The sequence below is a fragment of the Trachypithecus francoisi genome, unplaced genomic scaffold (genome assembly GCF_009764315.1).
Source record: "Trachypithecus francoisi isolate TF-2019V2 unplaced genomic scaffold, Tfra_2.0 Lachesis_group7, whole genome shotgun sequence".
Classification (NCBI taxonomy): domain Eukaryota; kingdom Metazoa; phylum Chordata; class Mammalia; order Primates; family Cercopithecidae; genus Trachypithecus; species Trachypithecus francoisi.
In genome coordinates this window covers 79913386-79934062 of record NW_022681472.1, presented here as the reverse complement: position 1 = coordinate 79934062, position 20677 = coordinate 79913386, and the positions used below count along the sequence as shown (strand labels likewise).

Sequence of the window (20677 nt, the reverse complement as noted above, 5' to 3'; positions counted from 1 at the left end):
TATACCCAGTAGTGGGATGGCTGGGTCATATGGTACATCTAGTTCTAGATCCTTGAGGAATTGCCATACTGTTTTCCATAATGGTTGAACTAGTTTACAATCCCATCAACAGTGTAAAAGTGTTCCTATTTCTCCACATCCTCTCCAACACCTGTTGTTTCCTGACTTTTTAATGATTGCCATTCTAACTGGTGTGAGATGGTATCTCATTGTGGTTTTGATTTGCATTTCTCTGATGGCGAGTGATGATGAGCATTTTTTCCTGTGTCTGTTGGCTGTATGAATGTCTTCTTTTGAGAAATGTCTGTTCATATCCTTTGCCCACTTTTTGATGGGGTTGTTTGTTTTTTTCTTGTATATTTGTTTGAGTTCTTTGTAGATTCTGGATATTAGCCCTTTGTCAGATGAGTAGATTGCAAAAATTTTCTCCCATTCTGTTGGTTGTATTACACTTTTAAGAACTAATTTTACTTAATATACAGTGTCCAATATTCCTACATTGCCTTTGAACTAATTTAATTTGTGTCTTAGGTTATATATCATGCATATGGAATGAAACTTAATGAGTATATAATATTCCATTGAGTTAATATGCAATAATTTACATAACCATCCCCTTGTCAGCTATTAAGGTTGAGATATTTTGCTACTGAAAATAGCCCTGCAATGATCATGATGCAAATGTCTTAATTTGAAACATTTCCTTTGCATTAATTTCCTGTTGTGACTTAATAGATCCACTGCAGAAAAAGAGGCTAAGTTTCTGTGATTAATATTTTATTTTTAAATTTTTACTTATTTATTTTTGAGATGGAATCTTGCTTGCTCTACTGCCCAGGCTGGAGTACAGTGGCACCATCTTGGCTCACTGCAACCTCCACCTCCCAGGTTCAAGTGATTCTCCTGCCTCAGCCTCCTGAGTGGCTGGGATTACAGGTGTCTGCTACCACGCCCGGCTAATTTTTCTATTTTTAGTAGAGACGGGGTTTCTCCATGTTGGCCGGGGTGGTCTCAAACTCCTAACCTCAGGTGATCTGCCCATCTTGGCCTCCCAAAGTATTGGGATTACAGGTATAAGCCACTGTTCCCGGCCTGTATTATCCTTTTTACAACTACTTTTACTTAATATACAGTGTTCAATATTCCTACGTTGCCTTTGAATTAATCTGTGTATTAGGTTGTTGTATATCATGCATACTGAATGAAACTTAATGAGTGTATAATATTCCATTAAGTTAATATGAAGTAATTTACATAACTATCCCCTTGTTGTCAGGCATTAAGGTTAAGACATTTTGCTACTGAACATAGTACTGCAATGATCATGATGCAAATGTCCTAATTTGAAACATTTCCTTTGCATTAATTCCTGTTGTGACTTAATAGATCCACTGCAGAAAAAGAGGCTAAGTTTCTGTGATTAATATTTTATTTTTAAATTTTTACTTATTTATTTTTGAGATGGAATCTTGCTTGCTCTACTGCCCAGGCTGGAGTACAGTGGCACCATCTTGGCTCACTGCAACCTCCACCTCCCAGGTTCAAGTGATTCTCCTGCCTCAGCCTCCTGAGTGGCTGGGATTACAGGTGTCTGCTACCACGCCCGGCTAATTTTTCTATTTTTAGTAGAGACGGGGTTTCTCCATGTTGGCCGGGGTGGTCTCAAACTCCTAACCTCAGGTGATCTGCCCATCTTGGCCTCCCAAAGTATTGGGATTACAGGTATAAGCCACTGTTCCCGGCCTGTATTATCCTTTTTACAACTACTTTTACTTAATATACAGTGTTCAATATTCCTACGTTGCCTTTGAATTAATCTGTGTATTAGGTTGTTGTATATCATGCATACTGAATGAAACTTAATGAGTGTATAATATTCCATTAAGTTAATATGAAGTAATTTACATAACTATCCCCTTGTTGTCAGGCATTAAGGTTAAGACATTTTGCTACTGAACATAGTACTGCAATGATCATGATGCAAATGTCCTAATTTGAAACATTTCCTTTGCATTAATTCCAGTTGTGACATTATAGATCCACTGCAGAAAAAGAGACTGGTAAGGCTCTGTGATTAATATTTTATATTTTAAGTTCATGAGAACAATGATTTGCCTTATTTAATATTTTAATCCCTAAAATTCAACATTATATTTTATATGCTATGTCTCAATAAATGCTCATTTAATGTAAATCTTCTTTATCATGTTAATAAAGTATTCAAGATCTTATTTCCTAAGAATGTTTTGAAAGCCAAGATGATCATGTTTTTCTGATCTATGAAACATGATTTATTTATATTAACTAATTCCCCAATGTTATTCTTGTATCCTTGAAATTAGCCCTACTTGTCCATGGGTATTATTCTTTTTACATAGTGACTGATGTGAGCTGTTGGCATGTCATCTAAGTTTCATTTGCAACAGTGCTTGGTTTATCATTTTATTTTTTGTGCAGTCTTTGCCTAGACATATATAAAGGGAGCAGAATAGTGGCAAAATGTTCACACAGCTAGAGCAAGTTAGTCACAGAAGAAAGCAAAGGAGATGATCATGTGAAGAAATAAATGTATAGGGGAGAAAAGCAATAAATCATAACTTCAACACACGGCCTTTCTTCTTGGTTTCTTTAAAGACAGCATAGAACTAGTTGCAAAAAAATATGATGCCAGACTCACATAAATCGAAGTAGATAAATGAATCAATAGCTTGTCATCCTCAAAGAGTTTATCCAGCACTCTCCCATATGTCAATTATTCAACAAATATTTATTAAGCATCTACTATACTCAGGTATTCTGTTGGATGCTAAGGAAATCATGGTGAATAATTTGTTCTATGTACAGCCATATCTTAAGAAGTACATTCTAAGTAGTGCCACTCTTTCACTGAAGTGCTGGAGGAAAACAAGTGATTTCCTAACTTAACAGTAATATAGGCTTAATGTAAAAAAAAAAAAAAAAAAAAAAAAGAAACACCAAACTTACACATACCCATAATTTTATTACCATGCTAATATAACTTCTTGTTATCTATAAATTAATAACAAATCCAAAAATACAGTGATTAAAAACAACAATTTATTATTATCATTCACAGGCCCTCATGGGCTCAATGAGGCAGTTCTTAATTAGAATGTCTCAAATGGCGGCAGTCAGAGGGCATCTTCTTTTTTGCTCATGTGGTTAGCTTGGGCTTCCTCACAGCATGGTGGTTTCAGAGTGCTCAGACTTTTAACATAGCATCTGGTGGCCTTCAAAGCAAGTGTTCTGAGAGTTGCAGGCAGAAGCTGCAAGGACTTCTTAGGAGCTAGCTTCAGAAGTCACACAGCATGACTTTAGTAGTATTCTGTTGACCAAAGCGTCACAAATCAGGCTACATTCAAGGGAGCAAAGGAATAAACTGCAACCCTGGCTTGTGTGGATACAGGAAGAAGAAATTTATGCTGGTTAGCCATCTTGGAGACAAGCTACCATAGTTATTTATCTTTGTTAGTATGACTTTTCAAAAATTTTTCTACATAACCAAAAAATAACCATTAAAACCAGAAAATTAACATTGATACTAACTACAGTCGAATTCTCAGAACCCATTCAATTTTTGCCAGTGATTCCAACAAAAGAATCCAATTCAAAACCACACATTGCATTTAATTGTCAAGGCTCTTTAGTGCATTTGTTAGCTTGAAACAGTTCCTTTGTCTTCCCTTAACTTAAATGACCTTGGCAACTTAGATGATAACTGATCAGTTATTACATAGAATGTCCCTCAATCTGAGTTTCTTACAATGTTTCTGATGTTTTCTTAAGTTATGTATCTTGGGTGGAAATACCACAGAAGTGTTGCATTCTTCTCATTGGTACTATTGGCTGGGGCACAATTTACATCTGTCTCACTGCTGTTGATATTCAGTTAGATCACTTTATTAGAGTGGTGTCCACTAGGCTCCTCCTAGCAGAGAACTAGGAATAACTTCCACATTGCTCATTAACCCTTTGTAATAAGTGTTTTGTGCAGAGTTATTTTGAAATAGATTTCCTATTCCTCATCAAACTTTCAATTTATTCATTTATTTCTATCTTTATGGACTTATACCTTCCTATTTTATTCAAGGGATTGCATTAGTTTTCTATTGCTGCTGAAACAAATCATCATAAATTTAGTGGCTTAAAAGAACATTAAGTGCATTATCTAACAGTTCTTTATGTCAGGAGTCTGACACAGGACTCACTGGGCTAAAAATCAAGATGTTGACAGGGTGCCATTGCTTCCTGGGGGCTCTAGGGGCGAATCCATTTTATTGCCTTTTCTGTCTTCTAGAGGCCACTCACATTCCTTGTCTCCTGGATCCCTTCCTCCATTTGGAAGCCAGCAACACAGGTTGAGTCCTTCTTGTGCTTCCATCTCTCTGGTTCTCTGTAGTCAGGAAGGATTTCTATTTTTAAGGACTCACGTGATTACACTGAGCCTGTCTAGAAAATCTGTATTAGTCAGTGTTCTCCAGAGGAATAGGACTAAAAGGATAGATGTATATATAAAAGGGAGTTTATTAGGAGTATTGACTCACACAATGACAAGTTGAAGTCCCACAATAAGCCGTCTGCAAGCTGAGGAGAAAGCAACGAAGTCAGTTCGAGTCTCAAAACATTGAAAGTAGGGAAGCCAACAGTGCAGCCTTCAGTCTAGGACAGAAGGCCTGAGAGGCCCTGGCAAACTACTGGTGTAAGTCCAAGAGTCCAAAAGCTGAAGAAGTTGTAGTCTAATGTTCGAGGGCAGGAAGCATCCAGCAAGGGAGAAACAGGAAGGCTGGAAGACCCAGCCAGTCTAGTCCTTCCAGGCTCTTCTGCCTGCTTTAGTCTAGCCGTGCTGGCATCTGATTAGATCGTGCCCATCCATATTGAGGGGAGGTCGGCCTCTCCCAGTCCACCAACTTAAATGTTAATCTCCTTTGGCAACACCTTTACAGATACACCCAGGAAAAATACTTTGCATCCTTCAATCCAATCAAGTTGACACTCAATATTAGTCATCACGTAATCCAAGATAATCTTTCTATCTTTGGGTCTCTAATCAAATCTGCCAATTCCCTTTTCCAATGCAAGATTCCACGTTCATAGAATCCATTGATTCAGGCATAGACATCTTTGTAGGCCATTATTCTGCCTACCACAAGGATTATAATCCCTTATGAATATTACTTATTTTGATGGTCAAATTGTCTCCAATTGGCTATTTGAAGTATTGACAAGTTAGCTCCTGGGTCCTTCTGATATGACTCCATAGTCTTTGAGAGCTTCCTTGCTTTCTGGCATAAAAATATCTTTTAGATTCAGCTTGTACTATTTTAGTCCAAACCCTAGAATCAGTCATTTCTCTGAAGAACCTTGATTCCTTTTAGGGGAAAATGGTATTTGGAAGCCAAAGTCAACACTTGATTATAAAATTGGCTTTGTGTTAGATGATTTTGTTCAACTGTAGGCTAATGTAAGTTTTCTGAGCATGTTTAAGATAGGCTAGGCTAAGCTATGATGTTTGGTAGGTTAGATGTATTAAATGCATTTTCAATTTATAATAATTTCAATTTATAAAGGTTTATCAGGATATAATCTCATCACAAGTCAAACAGTATCTGTAATGCCTTTGTCAGCTAATTTTCACATCTGTGTCAGTTTCCAGATTGGTTTTGACTGATTCATTTATCTCCTTACTCTGGACCAGATCTTTTTGGTTCTTTGCATGCATTGTAATTTTTTATTGGCTGACGTATACTTTAGACATTATCTTGTTGGGGCCTGGATATTTTCGTATTCTGATAAATATTTTTGAGTTTTGTTCTAGAACTCAGTTAAATTATTAATACTTGGAAATAATTTGACCCTTTCATGTCTTGCTTTTAAGATTTGATAGCTTGCCAGCTGTGGTGGCTCACACCTATAATCCCAGCACTTTGGGAGGCCGAGATGGGCAGATCGCCTGAGGTTGGGAGTTTGAGACCAGCCTGACCAGCATGGGAAAGCCCATCTCTACTTAAAATACAAAAATTAGCCTGGCATGGTGGCAGGCACCTGTAATCCGAGCTACTCAGGAAGGTGAGGCAGGAGAATTGTTTGAACCCCAGAGGCAGAGGTTGCAGTGGGCCAAGATCACATCATTGTATTCCAGCTGAGCAACAAGAGCAAAACTTTGTCTCAAAAAAAAAAAAAAAAAAAAGATTTGATAAGTGGAACCAGAGCAATATAAATACTGCTAATAAAGCTAATAAAAACAATTAGCTAGGGCTAATTGTTTCCTACTAATGAAGCAAAATCCTTCTGTGTACTCTACTCAATGCCCTGTGAACACACAATTTTCCAGTCTGGCAGGTGGGAAAAGGCACAATTTCCAGTCATGTGTGAGTGTTGGGTGCTGCTACCTTTAATTGCTACAGGTGGTTCTTTATCTTCTAATAGTTTCTTATATGTATGCATTAATCATTACTTAGCTGCATACTCAAGGGAAGCCACCTCCATAATTCTCTGTATATCTCTCTCCTCTCTGGTACTCTGTCCTTCTTATTTGCAATTTCTGGTTCTCTTCATTTGTTCCTGTGGATTTCGATAACCATCTGGCTTGGTGTCATTGTCCTACTCTGATACAATTTTGCTCTCACCCACTTCTGTGCTGTTATTGGTAAATAAGTCATATTCCAATATGTTAGAGTGAAACAATACAATTATCTACATATTGTTTTATACAATTTTTAAAAATCAATTGAAAGAAGAATTGAGAAAGAATATTCGTGTGTACTATCTTTTATAATTGCATAATTACTTTTATTGGTGCTCTTAATGTACGTGTGTGTGGATTCAAATAACTTTCTGGGGTCATTTGTTTTCAGCCTAAAGAACTGCCTTTAGTACTCCTTGTGAGATACATCTACTAGCAATAAATTCGTTTCTTTTCTAATAAAGAAAAGTTGATTTTTCCTTCATTTTGAAAGCTTTACTGAATACAAGATTCTTAGTTGACAGTTTTCTTTTACTTTCAGCACTTTACATCTGTCATCCCACTTCCTTTTGGCTCTATTGTTGCTGATGAAAAATCAGCTGTTAATCATATTGAGGTTCTCTTATATGTGATGAGTCATCTTTCTCTTACTGCTTTTAAGATTTTCTCCTTATCATTGGCTTTCAGAATTTTTATATGCTATATGTGTGTGTGGATCCCTTTACATTTATTCTACTTGAAGTTTGTTGATTTTCTTGAAAGTTTAATTTTTTTAAAATCAAATTTGGAAAGTTTTCAGCTATTCTTATTTTTGAACATTTTTTCTACTCCTTTTTCTCTCTCTCTTCCTTCTGACACTTCCATTACTCATACATTAGTGTGCTTCATGGTGTTCCACATTGAGGCTCGGTTCATTTTTCATTATTTTTCCTCTTTGTTGTTCAGACGGTATACTCTTTATCAATCTACAGATAAAGTTAATTCCTAGGGGGGATCTTCAGAGCTGTTTGATGGGTTAACTCCTACTCTGACAGAAATCTCTGAACCATGGTTCCATAGTTGGGAGTAGGGACAATGGTGCACTTTTCTTTGAGTGATACCCCTGCTTTAGATCAGGTGCTTCTGGAGGTGCTGGCCTTTGCTCTTATTGGCTTACCTCTCCTGGCATAAAACCTTTGCTTTATGAACAAACTAGGGTGAGAGTAATTGTGACTCTAGTATTTTCAGCATGCTGTACCTGTCTATGAGAAGGGGGGGCAGGTGAAACAGGGAGCACCAGGCCGCTCGGATGCACTCACTTGTAATTAAGTCCCTGCAACAAGTAGCCATGGACAATGAAAAAATGCTAATGGCTTGCCTATTCAGAGAAGATATGAAAACCCTTGACTGAGAGCATCCTCAAGATCCTATTGACTCTTTCTCTACAGTGTCTCCTTCTTAGCCTCCATCCCAGTCCTGACCCCACCATCTATTTGAGCCATTACCACAGCCTTCTACCTACATGCTGCTAATCCCTTAACAATAATACAGTTAGTTCACTTACTTAAAAAACTCAATCAGGGCTCCTCCAGAAGGTGTGTACACTAAATCTTCATTTATCACTCTTCGTGTTTCATCTCTGTTGTTATGCATTTCAATCCCTCTCTGTCTAGCAGCATGGAATATGTAATTATTACTGAGGGCTTACTATGTACCAGGCCCCATGCTAAGTGCTTCCCATGCAACAGCTCATTTACTCCTCACAGCAACCCTACAAATTAGGTACTGTCTTCATTTGACAGATTATAAAATGAAAGCTTAGGAAGGCAAAGTAATTAGAACGTTTCCTTACAGCTAGAAAATGGTAGAGACTATATTAAAAAGAAAAAACACAGAGTTTCTGACCTAAAGCTTGACATCTAATTGTAGTGATAAGACCAACACATGTGAAATAATTAGCAAATGTTGTAAGATACTGTGCTAAACTGTTTTTTTCCCCTAATTTTATTACAATTTATTTCCTCCCTTTCCAAATTATAACTGCATCCAGAACAAAGATTTACTTTCCCACTGTTTCAAAACACATGGTGCTCTGCTGGGCATAAAATGAGTAATCAGTATATTGGTGTCAGAGGACAGTGAGTGTAGGACTGAGCAATTATGGAACAAGTAGAAGGTCTGGAATATTAAGTTTAGGTTTCATTCAATGCCAGCCAGAAAGAGAATCTGAGACTCAGAGGGGAGGTGATACATTCAAGGTCACAGAGTTTGTTAGAGAAGGATTAGACAGAAACCAGTTCTCCAAACGCCCTGCCCAGTATACCTTCCCCCAGATCCCACTTAGGTCAGCCCAGTGCATGTGATATTCACACCATGGTTCTCTAATTTATGGGACTAAAAGGCCCCACATCCCATATCTCAAAATATACTGCTTTTCTCCTTGTAGCTGACACGTACCTCCAGAGACTTAGCTTAAGAGGAATTTAGAGCTCTCTGGTCCAATGGAGATGCCTCTCTTCCCTGTCACTTGGCACTTTGGGTATTTCTCAACCAGAGTGTCCTGACAGGGACCACCCTCCCTGATTTACTTGCCTGCCCTCCCACCAGATGAGAAACTTTCTAAAGGCAGAACCACGGCTCCTGTGACTTGGAGAAATCATTACCTAACACGGTGCCTGGCATGTGACCTCCTAAAAGATGCTTAGTGAATGAATGACTGCAATGCAGGCAACCCATATGTGATGTGGTCAGGATCAACTGTGGCTTCCTGGAGTAAGAGGCAAACTGATTTGAGATGAAGGCTGAGTGTAGCTCACCCATTCAAATCCTGGCTTACAGCTCTGTGAGGTTTGGTTAAGGCATTTTTTAAAACATTCCAGTTTCCTCATCCGTGAAAGTTGGAGATGATAATATTTACCTAGGGCTTTTTGAGAGTTCAATTACAGAATTAGAGAACTGGTCATATAGGTACTCAGTTAATGTTACATTTCATATAGCATCATGGTGACATCATGTGATACCCCAGCTTTGCCACTTTGCAACCACATGGCAAGCTTGCCACTTGGAAACTAGGTGAAGTAACACAAGGTGTCCCTTCATTTCACATGTATTTGAGGGTCTCCAGCATGCTGTTTGCTTCTGGGAAGACAACAGTGAATGCAATAGACACAGCTTTGCTCTCATGTGGAGAGTACAGTCTAGCAGGGGAAGTAGACAATCTAGAGACAAACACATGAGCAAGCCAGATAGTTCCTGAAAGTGGGTAAGTGCTTCGAAGACAATAAAAGAGGGAAATAGGATAGAGAATGGCTGGGGTGGTCCAAGAAAGTCTCTTTGAGGTGATGACATTTTAGCTGAGACCCATAATATAAGAGCCAGCCCTATAGATGGGCGTATGCTATGGTGAATGATTAGCCAGTACAAAGCTCCTGAAGCAGACAGACTTGGGGTGTTCAAACCATGAGAAGAAAACCAGATTGGGCTGGAGCACAAAAGGTGAAGAGTGGCAGAGATGAGGCTGCAGAAGAGCAGAGATCTGATCACGGAGGACCCGGAGACCTGGCCAAGGAGCAAGGAGGTCTTGTGAAGCATAACGAGAAGCCACAGAAAGGCTCTGAGCAGGGGGTGATACGCTCTAGCTTGCATGTTGAAAAGATTATCTGGGTGGGTGTCAGGTTAGGAGAAGCCATGGTGGATAAGCCTCATCTTCTGAGCTGAGTCCTGCTACCCCAGGGTGCTTCCAAACAGACGTTCAAGTGGGAGTCAGGAGCTACAGACGAGGGGCTACATCTGTAAGAAGCTTGTAGGCTTTTACACTTCCTTATGCTGTTTCTGTAACCCCATATTCTGTAAAATCCTATGCCTTGTGGATTTGTCTTTGGAGAAAGGAGCAATAAGGTGGAGCCAAAGATAAGGAATCCAAAGGTGTAGAGTGGGAAGAGGCAGCAGGCCCAAGAGCCAAGGCCCCAGGGATACAGCAAAAAAAATTGGAAGGAAACCTCAAAAACAGCAGGTCTGGACTTGAGAAGCAGAAAGGCCTATGAAGCAGAAAGAGAGAGAGCTTTACTTACATAGGCAGCCCCTTTATCACAACGCATTTCATAGCTCAGCTCTTTCAACAGCATCTAATTACATTGTCTAATTACTATCTCTACATCACCTACCAACATTTAACTCACTCTTTCCTCATTTCGGCAGAAGAACCCTGCATGGACAATGGATTTTTTTTTTGGCAATAGGGAACCAACTCGAGGTATTTAAGATGTGATGATGAAAAGCATGGTTGAGAGATTTTACCCCAGTAGGTTGTAGACATTTCTGGATGCAGAGAGGCCAGCTGGAGAGCAATCCGGTATAACCATCCAGGCCCTGTGAACTCATGACTTGGGCAGTTGTAAAAAGGAAACCAACCTGAATGCAAAGGGAAGGCAGGTCTAAGAGTCTGTTCTTAATTTTCCTTTTGGTCTTTCTACCTGGATCTCAAATATTGCTCTGTGAATTTAAAGGGACATTTTTTGTGTGTGTGTCCAAGTTCATGAACGCTGTGCTCAGCATGTGCTGTTACTCTGTGAAAAGTTATGAAGTAATTCTTAAGGAAAGAAATAGGCCACACACCAACTGGGTGAGCAAAAATAGGTCATGGCATGAAGATAGAAGGGCTGCTGGCCAAGGCTAGGGAGCCAGAAGGCAGCCATCTGCTAGGACACAGGGCAGTGCCCGTCCTCACTGCTCGGTCCCTGCCATGAACCTGTGATAGGGCAATTGTGCTGAACATGGCCACTGCTTCTTACCTCCTCAGGAAAGGAACATCCTTCTGTTGCTTAGCCACCTAAAAAGGTAGAATTCCATCTCAGTGTTCAAGTCTTGGTTTACTAGCTCTGTAATGTTTGGTAAGTCACTTAATTTTTTTGAATCCTAGTTTTTTCATTTGTGAAATAGGAGATGATAATGCTCACCCAGGGTTTTTTGAGAGTTCAGTCACAGAATTAAGAGACTCAAGCACGTAGGTGCTCGATTAATGTTCCTTTCCATATAGCAGTGTGGTGACAGCATGGGATACCCCAGCTCTGCCACTCTGTAACCACCCAGAAAACTTGCCACTTGGGTGAGCTCTGTAACACCTGCATGCCTCAGTTTCCCTATCAACAATATGGGAACAATCACAGTCGAACCCATGTCATGGAGTTGTTAGAAGTAAAGGAGTTCCACATGGGAAGTGCTGAGAGCGGGGCTGGCACACAGCAACCCTGAGGGATTAGATTTTCTTCTTCTTCTTCTTGTTCTCAGACTGCTGGACACACTTCACACTCATGTTTCAAAGAATGAAATCACTTGACAATGTTCAGGTAGAAACCAGCCATGCAGTTCCCTTTGTGTTTGTACTTTTAGTACAGACAGGGTTTTGCCATGTTGGCCAGGCTGGTCTCGAACTCCTGACCTCAGGTGATCCACCCACCTTGGCCTCCCAAAGTACTGGGATTACAGGCATGAGCCACCATGCCCCGCCTCCACGTCTTTTTCATTAGGGGCCCAAACTAAGGCAAGCAGCCTCTATCTAAAATATGCGGATCTCATGACAGTTTCCCTAACCCTAATGACAGTTTCCAGAGAGAGAGTGGAAATTGGCAATACCTCTTCAAAGCTTCTACTGGTGTGCTGCACGTGTCACTTCTGCTCACATTTCATTGGCTGGAACAAGTCATGTGGTCAGGCATGACATCAGCAGGGCAACCTTGGGCAGTTAACAGTCGGCAGTTAACAGTCAGGAGGGCCATAAAAGAGTGAAGGAGCCGGTATTACGCACAGACAGCCCACAGAAGGGCAGCAACATTTTGGAGCTCCTTTTAGTTCTCTTTATCAATATGTTTTAATTGAACCCAGAATTTTTTTTTCTGTCTAGCCCTTAGAGACAAGCTCCGCCAGAGCTCATATAGCAGAGAGAAGGTCTTGAGATTACTGATACTCAGTATTTCTGACACTGGAGACCTGCATAAAAATTTAAGAAACTGGGAAGCAGTTTTCATGATGACCCTTTTCATTGCATAGTTGTTACCAAGAGTTTGGGGGTGTTTTTATGGAAAAGCCATTAGGCTGGAAGTCAGACACACCTGGGTTTGAGGTCTTCTCTGCTACTTAGTACCTGCGTGGTTTTGAGGAGTCATTTGGCCTCTTTTCAGGTTTTAGATCCTTCATCTCTTAAATGAGGATGGTTGTGAGAAAGGGAAATTGCTCTGTAAACTGTGAAGCACTGTTCAAATGCTCAGGCTTTGTAAAAAACTGATGGAAACTGTCATAAGAAGTGGGCAGCTCTGGTTTTCTTCCATTGCTGTAGGAAGCTGGCACACACAATAAAGTTTATTGACAGCAGCTGAGATGTGCTGAAGCTGGTAATTATCTTCAAGACAGGCAAGTTTTGATTGTATGTAACTGCGCCTGGTAGACCTATCAATCAGACATGTGCCTTGATGTAATGCTGACAGTCTATTTACACAGAGGCAGCTGTGATATTATGAAAGCATGAAAGGCATGCTAAAGGTCTAAGTTGTTACGGAGGATGTGACTTCTGTTTATCTCTGTGGCTGATTGTTGCAGGATGGTAAAAATCTGGTGTGAACATGAGAGAAAAGAGTTTCTGAATTTTCATTATGATCCAGCATTTTAGAGATGTATGAAAACTTAGCTTGATTGAATTCAACCCCTTCCCCGCATAGATAAGGAAACTGACACCCATTAATGTCTGAGTGGTTATTAATACAGAGAGAAAAACTCACTGTTACCTGTCTTTTATGAATGTGCTAACTCATTAATCTATAAACAACACTTCTTCTAATATTTAGCATTTAACAATTCTAAATATTTATTCACTATTTACACATAATCAGCAAAGCACAAAACTTCACATTAAATCTCCCCAGACATTTAAGCATTCATTACAAATTTGTAATCAAGCTCTTAGATAAACAAATAATTAAAACTATGAATCTAATAAATCAGATTTTTTGGCATGCTCTAAACACCTTAAGAAGCGACAACACATGGACAGAATGTCACTTTGATTACAGAAATTATTATACTATGGGGAATGGCTTGCCGAGACCCTGAAGAGCCAGAGAGAAGATACTGCTCACACATGTGAAGGATACACACTCTGTTTTCTCCTCCTTCTGTATGGGAGCCTGCTGATGCTGTGTGGCTCAAAAAGTATGAGGTGGTCTATGAGCATATTTTCAATTAAGTGCATGAGTTGTCGGCATAAATTCTTTCTGAAATGATGATACAATTCCATAGCGAAACCAGGCTATTGTATAGTGAAAATGAGCACCTTAGCTCTGTTAGTCTCCTATTCCAAGGACTGTATTTCTGAAGGGAGCACACTTATTTTGGGAATTCTGGGAGCCAAGGGCTGGCTGCACTGTGAATGTGTTTTGCTACTCCAGCTTCTTATGGCCCCAGATTTCTGATCATATTCTGCATCCTTGGTTAATTCTCTCAGGAATTTTACAGTGAAAAGGAGAACAAGAGTGAGAACACGAGAGTACGATCAAGAAAGGTCTCTTCTCACCAGTGCTATAATCCACCTGAAAAGCTATAGCGACTTGCACTATTAAAACCAGTCATAAAAGTGCTAATACAGTGCACTATGAATTTAAATTTCTGTCTTTATTCTCTTCATTCTAATTGTTACTGTTTAATGTTACAGCTTCCCAAGATTATTAGTGTTATACCTTTCCAGTATCACAGTAATTTTTATAGGATATAATTTCTATACTTTCCCAGAGTTGCTGAATTTACAAAAGCCCCCAAAGGAAAAAAAAAAAAAATAGGACTTCAGAACAGCTGAGTTTACAGGTTCAGGAGTTTTGACACAGAACTGGCCTTTCCTGGGACTGTCTTTGCCTGTGTGGTTGAAGATGGGCACAAGCACATCAGAATTCCAACAGCAGGGGGCAGAGAGGAAGGGGAAGGGAAGAGATGCCTTTTTCTTTGACAAGCGTGACCTAGAAGTTTCATCTCTCTCTTCTGCTCATTTTTATCTGGGAACTTGGCCATACCTAGCAGCAAGGGAGGCTGGAAATACGCCGCCCATGCCCAGACCAAAAAATGGGGTGTCTTTTTAGTCTAAAAGAAGGGAGGAACTAGCACTGAGTGACATCCAACAGTGTCTGCCACTGTCCATGCTTTTGGCTACCAAATATTTGTGGGTCCTCCTCACAGACACATCTGCCCTCTCTCTGAGGGAGACAAGGCCCAAATGCCTCAATTCACTGCAAAGATCAGGAGCACCTGCAGGAAAAGCACTCGGAATAAGGAAGGAGGAGCTCCTGGAGAAACTGGATCACTCTGTCACCCCCAAACTCTCCCTTGCCCCGTACCTAACAGTAGTTATGTATAGGAAAATTGCAATAACCTTTCCCATTCTGAAAAAAGATAAGAAAACACATATAAGTTACTCAGGTCCATAGCAATGCTCAAATCTTGCTGAGCAGTAGCTGAAAACTCCTTTTTCTATGTCAGCAGGCGAATCTCTCCGTCAGCCCATCTGGCAACCCTGGTTGTACTTTCTAGGAGAGCCTCCCTTGGCTGACATGCTCCAGAAGATTCTCCCTTGTCCATCTGAAGCAGGCATTTAGGCGATAACCCTGGGAGGGGTGGGGAGGGGCTGCAGAGTTTTACAGTTCCTTCCCGAAGGGGCATGGTTGGGGCCCAGGCCGCCTCCTGGCTCCAGGGCTTTGACAAGTCAGACTTAGAGTTTCCTGGGCAGTAAAATTCCCTAAGAAACTCACGTAGGCTTTAAGAATATTTGCTTCTGGTCCAGTTCATGCACAAATAACTAAAGACAAAATCTGGTTTGGCATGCTTTTAGCCTAAAAACTTCATTTACTGACGTCCATGCTCTGCTTAGCCCCGATGTCTCAATTTAAATGCAATTGTCCTGAGTCTATCTGAAGAAACAGGCTTGGGTGAGAGGCCACATCCTTGATTTGATCTTTGCTGCTGTCTGTTACTTGGCAGAGAGCTCTGGATAGCGGTGCTTGAGGAAGCATGCACCGGTGCATGACACTCAGATGGTGTCATGAGTTCTTGCTTGCTCTCCCTCCGTCTCTTGGCTGTGCTGTCCTCTGGGTCTTAGGCAGGCTTCATCAATATTCCTAAGCTTACAGAAGTCCTTACCACATCTAATTTCCCAGGAAGACACACATAATCTCCTCTAGTATCCATATACGAAGGATTGGAAAAGTTCCCAATTGGCCCAGTTGACATCCGATACCCACCTGAATCAGTCATTAGGCCCAGGGAATGGAGTTCTTTGGCTAGCCTGGGACATCTGCCCACCACAGCATGGAGCGTCATGATAGGGGATCTGACTGGGACCACATAAAGTACACTAGAGGTGGCCCTCTTTTTCCTCCCAAAAGAAATGGAGGGAGGTGCTGTCAGACAAAAGGGGAAGCAAAAATGAAAGGCATCTGAGACATCCGGCCACCAGCAGGGGCCACAGTGCTCTCAGGGTCTGGAAGGCTTAGTAAAGATGGGTGGAACTACACAATAGTAATTAATAAGGTTTGCTAAAACCTGGGCCATCTCTGCAAGTGTCCTTAGCAAGAGCTTACTGTTAGTTCAGATGCCCAGAGCAGGCCAGGGTGGAGGCCACATAGAGACAAGGCAGCATTTCTTCTGCAGAACTCGGCTAAGTTTAGGCCTAGCCTGGTGCACCCCAGCCTCTGGTCCTGCCCCTGCTAGGTAAAGCTCAGAAGGAAACGTCCTTCCCCTCCCCTCCTCTTTCTCTTGCCTTCTCTCCAAAAGAACCTCCCGCTGGCTTCCTTACCCTGATCTTGGCCCCTCCACTGGCCTCAGAGCTAAAATAGAGGAGCTGGGCTTGGCTGGCAGCGAGGAGGGTGGAAGTGAAGTCCCTCATCGCTGGTGGGAGGTAGGTGAGGGCAGAGACCAGACACCTCCTATACCAGCCTCACTGGCCAAATTGCTCAGTGGGGAATAGAGTCTCAGTCTTCATCACCTTTGTGAGTGGGTGGGCCCACAGAGCAACCAGGGAAATCTAAGCCAACGGTAGGACTCTTCTACACGTAGGTGTGTCCTGGCCTGCAGCCCCCTCCTCCTTGTCCACAGGCTCTCCATTCTCCCACCACGATCCTGCCTCAAAGTCCCAACTCGCTCTCCTTCACCCACGTATCCATCCCTAGAACTTTCTGAGCATGGGCGCTGTGCCCACAAGGCTGCTTGTCCCTACATGTTTGAGAAGCTGCCAAGATGACTAAGCACTCAGGCAACATTTGTTCCTTTGATATTGTGACCCTCCATCCCAGCATCCTTCCTGTGCCCCCACCTTCCCTGAGTTCCTGGAGCAAGACTTCCTGATGTTTCCGTCTCATTGTCCCACTCTGGCCGCAGGGTGATGGAGTGGTGAGTGGAATGGCCCTGAGGGATGGTTTCCTGCCTCTGCTGCTTATCCCTTAGCAGCAGCTGCAGGCAGCACTTTCCAGAGCACAGGAGCCTCAAGCTCAGTCTTCTCTAGTGTAGACATTGCTGGAAATTTCCCTCTCAGCTACCTGATGCTGCCCACTCGCTCATACCACCCTTAAGGGAAATGAAAGTGTGTCTGTAAATCAGGAGAAACTCAGAGAGTTCTGAAAGCCTCTTGATGATCTACAAGGGTTGGTAAGCTAATGTCAGGTGGCAAGTGGGTTGGGAATTTGCCGTTTCTTATTGTTTCTGGAGTTAGAAGCCCTGTTTGAGCCATTGGTGGGGAGGCTGGGACCTGCTCCATTATTCACCACTTCACTGTGGTTGATTGTATTTCCCGGCGTTGGCCACAACAGTATGTCCCCTCCTGCATAGCTTCCTGAACCGTGACCTTGCCACTCTTCTATCACGAGGTGGTGTCTGTTTCGCCACCCCCTGAAGCTGCGCAGGCCCTTGGATTGCTGAGCAGGCAATGCTACTCAGCATTGAGTAGTGATGCAGTGCTACTCCCAGGGAGGGCCTTTCATGGACCTGGTGGCTTTGCTTTCTGCCTCTTGGAAGCCAGCTACCATGAAGGAAGTTTGTGTATATCCTGAGACCACTATGCTGTGAGCAGCCCATGAGCCCACTGGAGAGGTCTTACAGGAGGAAATGCCCTGTGGAGAGAGAGAGAGGCCAAGATCACAAGGCACCAGACCCAGAAATTTTAATATTACGGAATTTTAACAATTTATCTGATTCTATACTTGTATCTCTCCTATACTTAAAATCTAGAATCCCAATGGCATTTATTAACATCAGCACTGATCTTACAATCTATATATACAATAAATATATATACGATAAATAAGATCACTGGTCTTACAATATTTATGTATTGTAATTCTTACAATATATAAATATGTATTTCAAATATAATTGAAATTTCAAATATTACTATCTGAAATATTATTATTATAAAAGACCTCTGCTTTGTGACTATACAGTCAAAATACTGAGTCTTGACATGTTTTGAAATAAATTCTTTTCCCTGCATGATTATATCACCAACTTGATGTGTAGTTAGGTTCGTTCGTTTCCATGGTTTTCAGGTGTTAGAGATTGCTTCTTTTTAAAAATGTAAAACATGCACATTGTTCCAACATCAAAATATGTCCCCAGGTAGTTTGATTTGAGTTTAATTTTGTTTTTCAGCCATGTAAAACATGTTGAATAGCTGACATTGTCCAAAAAGGTTGCCATTCCATCTCTCTATCCTGTTCCCTCCAATCCTCTATAATAATGATTTCCATTAGTTTTGGGATTTATCCTTCCATTGTCTCTTTTCAAAAATATAAGCCAATATGCATTTACATGTTTACATGTCTATTATGTTTATTACCCCCCTTCTTATGAAAAGGCTTGCACACTATAAACACTGGTGTGTATGGCTCAGAGCTAGGGTTTCTATCTAGCTCTAATACAGATGTATTAATTGAAGTATCCGAATGACTACAAGATACAAAGCTGGGTGGTAGGCCTTAAGAGTCAAGCCTTCAATGGAGAAGAAACACTTATACACCAGGTCATTTCTATGACTCAATGTCAAATTTCAAAGTTTCAAATCCTACGGCTGATTTCTCCCATGTGATTGGGGGCCACCCTAAATCTGACCTCTGATGAAGCTCTTGTTTCTGGGGATAAATGTGCTGAGAAGTCTTTCATGTATCCACAGATGAGAATGTTTTTGATTAAAGAAATGGCTGAGGTGAGGCAATTTGCTTGAGACCGCAGAAAGTTCCTTTAGAGAATGTTCCCTGGCTTGCCTGGGATGTGTTCCTAAAGATGCTTCAGGTAAAGATTAAGCAAGTGTAGAAATGGAGTGGGGTGACCTAGGCCTAGATCCTGCCCTTGTACTTTGTATTAGCTACTGAATTCCATTAAATGAGTTGTTAATGTTTTTAGTCATTTTTAGGCATATGACCTCTGTATTTCCTATCAAAATACCTATGGGTCAATTTTACATATAAGTTTTCACATATAAATATAAATTTATTTTTACATATAAATGTGTTACTTTTTATTATAAAAATTTTCAAACACAAAAGTAAAGAATGCAAAGAATTATGTAATCATTGCCCAGTTTCAACAGCCATCATCATGTTGCCTTACTTGTTTCATCTATCCCAACTTTTGTTTCTCTGAAGCATTTTAAGGCAAATTCCATGTATTAGATCATTTCTATCTTAAATACATCTTCTAAAAAAAGTAGGTGATGAGGGGTAAGAAGGGGTATTTTCTTATATAACTACAGGGTCAGTATCTCAGTGATAAAAATGGCATTGGTTTTTTGTTATCATCCAATATCCAATCTAATTTTAGAATTTTCTATCTAAAAAAAAAATTTAAAAGCCCCCAAAACCTGTTTTTGCCATTAGTTTAAATCAGGGTCTAAATAAAACCATTCATTGTATATGGGGAGCCTACCATAGGGCAAGAACTGACAAAAAGTGAACACAAAGGAGCCTTTTCACCAAAAGCTGAAAACAGACTGTCGAGGACAAGAAGCACCAGGCTAACCCAAGGATGGTGTGATCTTCAGAGCTGGAGGGTTGTTGAAGGCACCTCAGACTTTTCTTCTCCAAGTTCATATTCTCAATTATTCCCGTTGTTTCTCTTATGACACAATTTTTCTCTTCCTTCCCGTTCTTCTCTTCTTAACATGCTCCAGTTGGTGAATGTCTCAGACATACTACAAGGAGCTGCTATCTTCGGTTATCAGAGCTTGGATCAGCACTGGTGTTTCTATTTTAGGATAAAGTGAGCTAATAACCTTAATAGGTAGGTGGGTTGGTCTTGAGCTCAGTGTTAGTTTTAAATGCAGATCTGAGACATCAACTCAAAGCTTTGCCTAATTCTCATTTTCCAGATATGAGCAAGCCCTATTGGTTCTAACCATCCTTTGGTTCCTACTAAAATCCTGTTGAAACCCTTAATCATTTGTAAGTATCCAGGGGTCCATTCAGCAGAGCGTGGTTAAGAGTGTGGGTCCTTGTAATCCCAGCACTTTGGGAGGCCGAGACGGGCGGATCACGAGGTCAGGAGATCGAGACCATCCTGGTCTACACGGTGAAACCCCGTCTCTAAAAAAATACAAAAAACTAGCCGGGTGAGGTGGCGGGCGCCTGTAGTCCCAGCTACTCGGGAGGCTGAAGCAGGAGAATGGCGTAAACCCAGGAGGCGGAGCTTGCAGTGAGCTGAGATCGCGCCACTGCCCTCCAGCCTGGGCGACAGAGCGAGACTCCGTCTCAAAAAAAAAAAAAAAGAGTGTGGGTCCTGGAGTCTCCAAAGCATGGTTTCGTGGTTAGATTGCACAGACTTTGCAGTCAATCTTCCCAAGTTCAAATTCCAGGTCTGGCAACTATGAGCTAGCAGACTTGGGCAGATTATTGATCTCTGTTTATCCATTTGTCTATCTATATAATGGGAGTGGCAATAATATCTACCTCATTCGGTTGTTGTGAGGACTAAACAAATAGAGGCAAAGTCTGTAAAATGTGCTTGATGCAGAATACGTTTGCTATTTTTATCATTCCACCTGCACCACTGAGATGCTGTGAGACCTTGAGCAAGTCATCTAACTAGAATGTGTTTCCAATTATTTATTTCTAGTTTGGGGATTACAAGGAAACTACTAAGTAATCTTGCAAAGATTAAAAGAGATAATTCACTAAAAGCGGAAAAAGGTGTCTACTA

General features: G+C 41.1%; 1 long non-coding RNA gene across 1 annotated transcript; it reads right to left on the bottom strand.

Moving 5' to 3' along the window:
- Positions 1 to 2982: 2982 nt before the first annotated feature.
- On the bottom strand, positions 2983 to 12191 carry LOC117079112. Its single transcript, XR_004435265.1, has 3 exons — positions 11254 to 12191; positions 8028 to 8132; positions 2983 to 3346 (listed from the first exon to the last, which is right to left on the bottom strand). It is a non-coding gene; the product is annotated as an uncharacterized LOC117079112 (long non-coding RNA).
- Between the last annotated feature and the right edge of the window lie 8486 nt (positions 12192 to 20677).